We start from the raw sequence: 6,754 nt of genomic DNA on the forward strand, positions 1-6,754 counted from the left end.
AAATGCTCCACAAGGGTGAAAGAGAATGAGGTGGCCAAAGTCAGGGCTGTCCAGAGCATTTCATATGCAGCAGCTGTTAAAAGGGTTGAGGGATGGAATGGTACGGTACACCTGAAGAGTCCATGGTGGTGGATAGGCCTTCACTGCAGGGGTTGCCTTTCACCAGCAGGATCCTGACATTTTAAAGGTTAATAAGGTGGACTGTGTGGCCTTTATAGCTATGGTAATTAATGGCACTGCCTAGGTGGAGGGAAGGTCCAGGAAGATAGAAATCATTGTGGATGCTGCGGAACGGTTCCTAGGGCTGAAAGATTTATCGGCGAAGGAGTTGACTTACATGGAATATTTTCACAAGCCGTACCACCCTCTCAGGTCCAAGATCCTGAGAAGGGAGATATGGAGAATTTAAAGAAGGAAGAAGTGGGAGTTTTGTTTTGTCAATGTACTATTTTTATTTGGGTGGATTAAGTTCGTTTTAAATATGGATTTTATTGTTTTACCTTGTTTTGGTTTCAACCCGTCCAGTTGGTGGCGGCAATACACCTTTTGGGGTTGTAGTCCGCCATAAAATCCACAGAAGAAGAAGATATTTTCTGAAACAGGGAAGAGAAGGCTGTCATAGTATATGCAAGGCTTGTAGCCGTGGCGTTTCTCAGGTAAAGTAGCCAGCTATCTAGCTAACGTTAGCTGTTGTTTTAGCTCATGCTAATGAAATCGACTTGCTGCCGGGCAAGCAGGGTTATCTAACTATTTTGACTAGGGTTGGCTAGCTAGCTAATGTTAACGTAAGCGAACTAAATTGTGAATCGATTTAACTAGCTAGTTATGGCTAAATCTAACCATAGGTTAACGTTACTTATTTGGGGACGATAATTTATTCGGAAAAATTGATCTGTCTAACTTGCACAGTTAGATAACTAGCTCGCTACAAATGATAGCCAAGCACTAACACAACTAATTGTATAGCCAACAGTTTTGGGGCGGCAGGGTAGTTTAGTGGTTAAGAGCGTTGTGCCAGTAACCGAGAGGTCGCTGGTTCTAATCCCCGAGCCGACTAGGTGAAAAATCTGTCGATGTGCCCTTAATCAAGGCACTTAATCCTAATTGCTCCTGTAAATCGCTCTGGATAAGTGCGTCTGCTAAATGACGTAAATGTTTGTAAATCTGACCCGCATGTTTAATGCTGCACCTGGGTCGGACAGGCTTCCTATGTAGATTAAAGCTGCAATATATAACTTCCGGTGTAGATTAAGACAGTGGAGTCAGCGTGAGATATGGCTTGGAAAACGTAACTAACAACTTCAATCCGAAATGTTCCAAAATGGCTGATGTGGCTTCTATCCTGCTAGCTAGCATGAGGAAAAAATAGCAGTCATTCAATCTTATTGGTGTAACAGCTGGGGCAATTTGGAGTACAAGGCCGATCTCATCCCTGCATTGTACGTTTTCTGAGCCATATCTCGCGCCGGCTCCAGTCCAACCATAGTGCAGCTGTGAGCAATCGGGTCGGATCTGCTGGCTAACTAATTGTACAAATGAGGACGTTTTCATTCAGCTACCCTGAGGTAGGGTAGTCAACCTTATTCCATGGAGGGCCTAGTGTCTGCAGGTTTTTGGTTTTTCCTTTCAATTAAGGCCTAGGCAACCAGGTGAGGGGAGTTCTTTACTAATTAGTGATGTTAATGGAATGAGTTTGACACATGTGCCCTGAGAGACTAACAGTGAAATGCTTTGTTACGGGACCTTGTACCTAGCTGAAAGGTGAGACACATTCGTATGACTGGTTGACTAAAATTGCCTCGCTACTTCCTCTTTGTAGGATGCCCCTCTAGCTGTGGATATATTCCTGGCAATATTTATTTACCTAGCGGTCTTCCTTGTTCTCAGTTAGATGCCAAAGTTAGTGAGACATGTTTTAAGCCCAGGAGAGAAGGCTAAAGGCCAAGTAGTAGTGTGACATGATCATACCCAACCAACCTGCCAAAGTTAACTAGCTAGTCAAATTGGGATGGCAACCTTACTGTTGATCCCACTGTCACTCCCTCTGTATGTTTCTCCACACTGGAGAATATTGACATGTTGCTTTGTCTTTCAACAGGGGCATACATTGTGTTGTACTGACTGCAGATTCTTGGTACCAACATGAGAGCTGGAGGTAGGTTTTGTTATAGTAGCTACCTGTATATCTCACATGTACTTTGGTCAGTGTATGACTTGTTTATCTTGGCTATTCTGTCAACAAACCATATTCTTAATCGCAGTATAACATAGCTATGCCTATAGCCTACTTGTTTAGTGTATTAGGATCCCCATTAGCTACTGCACATGCAGAAGCTGCTCTTCCTGGGGTCCACATAAAATGTACAAATAATGACAAAGTACAGAATGGTAATAGACAAGAACAACATAAGAAATTACATTTAATATAGAAGTAAGAGTATCATCCATGTTGTTGTTAGTTCTGTGTGTGCAGTCAAGGGCAAGGCGTGCTGCTTTGTTTTGAGCCAGCTGCAGCTTTGCTAGGTCTTTCTTTGCTGCACCTGACCATATTACCAGACAGTAATCAAGATGGCACAAGATCAAAGCCTAGTACAGTTGATCTTTGTGTCAAAAACGCAGACCATACCACAACATGCATACTGTACCTCTCCCCATCTTCACAACAACTTTGTAAATGATTTGACCATGATAACTGACCATCCAATGTTACTCCTAGGAGTTCAGCTTCTTCAACTTGTTCAATGTGTAGCGGTATTGTTAGAGGGTAAAGATAAAGATGTTTGTTTGGGCGCCAGGCAGGTATTAACCCTGCCCAAAGGAAAATGGTAGGATAGATGGAGTATTGCTACCAGACACACATCAGCAGAAGAGACTGCCTAGAGCAGGGGTGTCAAACTCATTTTAGCTCAGGGGCCACATGGAGGAAAATCTATTCCCAAGTGGGCCGGACCGGTAAAATCATGGTATATATATATATATCTTAAAAACAACAACTTCAGATTGTTTTCTTTGTTTTAATACGATCAACATAAAACATAAAGCTGGAGCCTGAGGACAGTGTGTCCAAAATAGTACAAGCACAACATCACTATTAATCATAAAACACCTCAAGTTTATTTGAAAATTCTAAAGAAAAAAAACACACAATGCCTCAGTGATTCACAGAACTGTTTCACAGATCACAGAACTATATCAGGGTGTCATTTCTCAGGCAGAAATGTAGATAAAAATAATGAAATCCTGTTCCCCAAACAAGTGCAAGAACCACAGAGTCAAGAAAAACAATTAAAAACAATCGCACATCAACATAAAAACATAAAGCTGGAGCCTGAGGACAGTGTGTCCAAAAGCACAACATCACTATTCATCATAAAACACCTCAAGAGGGAGGGCCATAATAGTCCAGCGACACGGAAAATCAAAGGGAGCGCAGTGGGGGGAAAGAAAGTCTGCTGCAGTGTAAAGCACTGGAGCGATAGAGGGAAAATGAGAGAGGGGGGGTCTTAGCTGTTGACTTCAGGCTTGCAGTTGCACTGTCTGTCCGTCTGATACACCTGTTGGTTTGTTTGTCAAAGCTTAGCAACACTGTTGCTACTAATCCATAACGATCAATGACAGGAGTGGGCCCTAAAGATTCCAAACACGACCTAGAGTGTTAACACCGGCGATCGACTTCAACACGTTTTACAAACTAAGCACGCTGAAAATAAACATGACTTCTGCAGAGAGTTGAACACACTGTCAACTGAGAGCCCCCACACAGAGCCGGAAGAGCAACCTTTTTATTTTTTCACTGCTGCGCTCTGAAAGTGGCAGCGTACGGTGAAGGTTCTGTGCAGGATTTCGCCACAAATGTTGACACCCTTTATGCACAACTCCGGTTTAGGTCTAAGAGAATGCTTTGAACCAAATACAATGCTTTCAGTTTTAGATGTATTTAAGACCAGATTATTGTTAATTTCCCATTCTGACACTGACTGTAACTCCTTGCTAAGATTCTGTGAGCTCACTGGCTGTAGGTGCTGTTGTGTACAGTGTTCAATCATCAGCATACATAGTCATTCTAGCTTCCTGTAAGACAAGTGGCAAATCATTTGAAAAAATAAAGAGTGACGGCCCAAGGAAACTGCCCCGAGGGATACCGCACTTTACATATCTGATGTTAGAGTAGCTTCCATTGAAGAACACACTGGGTTCTATTGGATAAGTAACTCTCCAACCATGTGATGGCAGGTGATGTAAAGCCATAGCAAGTTAGTTTTTTCCAATAACAAATGATGATCAGTAACATCAAAGGCTGCACTGAAACATAACAATACAGCTCCAACTATCATCTTATTATCCATTTATTTTAGCCAGTCATGAGTCAGTGCAGTACAAGTTGAGTGCCCTTCCCTACTGAAAGTCGGTGGTTAAGTTGTTATTTAAAAAATAGCATTGTATTTGTTCAAACACAATTCTCTCCATCAGTTTACTAAGAACAGGCAGCAAACTGATTGGGTGGCTGTTAGTGCCAGCAAAGGGTGCTTTACTATTTTTAGGTAGTGGAATTACTTTAGCTTTCTTCAACACCTGTGGACACTCCTTTAGGCTTTGGTTAAAAACATGGCAAATTGGGGTGGTAATACAGTCTGCTACCATTCTCAGTAGTTTCCCATCTAGGTTGTCTATACCTGGTGGCTTATCATTGATGGATAGTAACTGTTTTTCCACCTATTCCACACACTTGACCAAATTCAAACTGGCAATCCTTCTTTCATTTATTAGATCTTCAATACACATGAAGGTTCACTGTTCAATATTTGTCCGCTTGACCGATGAAATAGTCATTGAAATGATTGGCTATATCAAAAGGTGTTGTTATAAATGGCCCATCAACTTCAATGAACGATGGAGATTTAATTGGGTTTTCTGTCCATAATATCACTTAAGGTGATCCAAAGTATTTTCCCCATTGTTTTTTATGTGATTTATCTTGTTTTAGTAATATAATTTCTTATTTTTTGTGTGTAAAATTGTCACCAGATTTCTCAGTTGACAGTGTCAACCAATCAGCTGAGCAGCTGGACTTGTTTTCCACCTCTTGCAGCATTTCTTTGAACCATAACATTTGAATGAATCGTCTATCCAGGGGGCTCTAACAGTTCTCGCAATTAGCTTCTTAACAGGCGCATGCTTGTGCTACATCTGGATTCTCCTCCTTATACACATCAGACCAACATAATTGTCCTGAGAACATTTTGTATGATTTCTTATAAATAACTTTAGGCCCTGCCTTTGGTACTTTTGGCTTTCCTTGTTATTGCCAAAATGTTATGGTCACTACAGCCAATGGGAACAGATATTGCTTTGGAGCAAAGCTCTGCAGCATTGGTGAAGATATGATCAATACAACTGGATGTCACAGAGCCAACACTATTGGTGTACACTCTAATTGGTTGCGTGATAACCTGGGTCATATTACAGGCATTAGTCACAGTAAGAAACTTCCTCATGAGAGGATAACTAGATGATAACCAGTCAATGTTCAGGTCACCAAGAAAATGCATCAGAGACATTACATTTACATTTAGTCATTTAGCAGACGCTCTTATCCAGAGCGACTTACAGTTAGTGAATACATATTTTTTTTTATACTGGCCCCCGTGGGAAACGAACCCACAACCCTGGCGTTGCAAACGCCATGCTCTATCAACTGAGCTACATCCCTGCCGGCCATTCCCTCCCCTACCCTGGACAACGCTAGGCCAATTGTGCGCCGCCCATGAGTCTCCCGGTCGCGGCCGGCTGCGACAGAGCCTGGATTCGAACCAGGATCTCTAGTGGCACAGTTAGCACTACGATGCAGTGCCTTAGACCACTGCGCCACTCAGGAGAGACCTTAGCTAACATCACACACATATTAGACATGGTGTTAAAATAGTGTTACATTTTCTCTCTCTCCTTTCTCTCGCTGTGTTTGTCTATTGATCTATCTCTCTCTCTCTTTTTCTCGGGTGTATATCTATCTATTTCTATCGGTTTAATTTCTTTCAGGCATCTTGAAGTTTGCTGCATTGGTTTCGGTCTTTTTCCTGGCAGTTTTCCTTGCCTTCCAGCTGCTGGAAATTAATATGGACTTCAATTTGGGGAATGTGTTTGGTGAGTTTGGTTACAGATGTTTTCCAGTGTTGTAATTGTGCATATCAATCAATTGTTTTGAATACATCGCTCAATTAATAGGATTAATAATCTTCACAGGGGATTCTAAATTTAGGCCTCCTTCAGAAAAAACATATTGTCTGCATAAGACACCCCTCTGGCTAAAGCTAAATTCATACACTACAAAGACGGAAGGTACGGAGGGTAGCGCAATGTCGTTTTTCATCACAAAAGGGGTGGCTCCCTGTAATACGTTCCGGCATTCGGGCGTACTTTTGTACTACCTGAAAGTTGAGACGCGCCATATCATTCCTTCTGCAGCCGTGGGGCCAGTGTTGTCGCTTGGTCTTTTGGCTATATAGGCTATTCATCAAAGTAGCCTATTTTGAATTTGTAACCAAATATAATCTCAGCGACTGTTTAAACAGTAAACCAAACAACAAGAATCAACCCCCCCCTCCCTTCCTTGCTTTCACAAAATTAAATTACAAAAATAAAACACTTTGCCATCGCCCCCTTGTGAGTGGGACTGGTGAGGATATCATGTTACCAAAAAGTGTCTTCTGCTCCAAAAATCCCACTCCAACCGAGTGAAGCTTGTAGTAACCTTTAA

General features: G+C 41.9%; 1 long non-coding RNA gene across 1 annotated transcript; it reads left to right on the top strand.

The window, feature by feature from the left end:
* Window positions 1-486: 486 nt before the first annotated feature.
* Window positions 487-6,136, top strand: LOC123486158. The gene is made up of 3 exons (XR_006659267.1): window positions 487-656; window positions 2,099-2,155; window positions 6,037-6,136. It is a non-coding gene; the product is annotated as an uncharacterized LOC123486158 (long non-coding RNA).
* The last annotated feature ends 618 nt before the right edge of the window (window positions 6,137-6,754 follow it).

This window comes from Coregonus clupeaformis, unplaced genomic scaffold (genome assembly GCF_020615455.1).
Source record: "Coregonus clupeaformis isolate EN_2021a unplaced genomic scaffold, ASM2061545v1 scaf1039, whole genome shotgun sequence".
Taxonomy (NCBI): domain Eukaryota; kingdom Metazoa; phylum Chordata; class Actinopteri; order Salmoniformes; family Salmonidae; genus Coregonus; species Coregonus clupeaformis.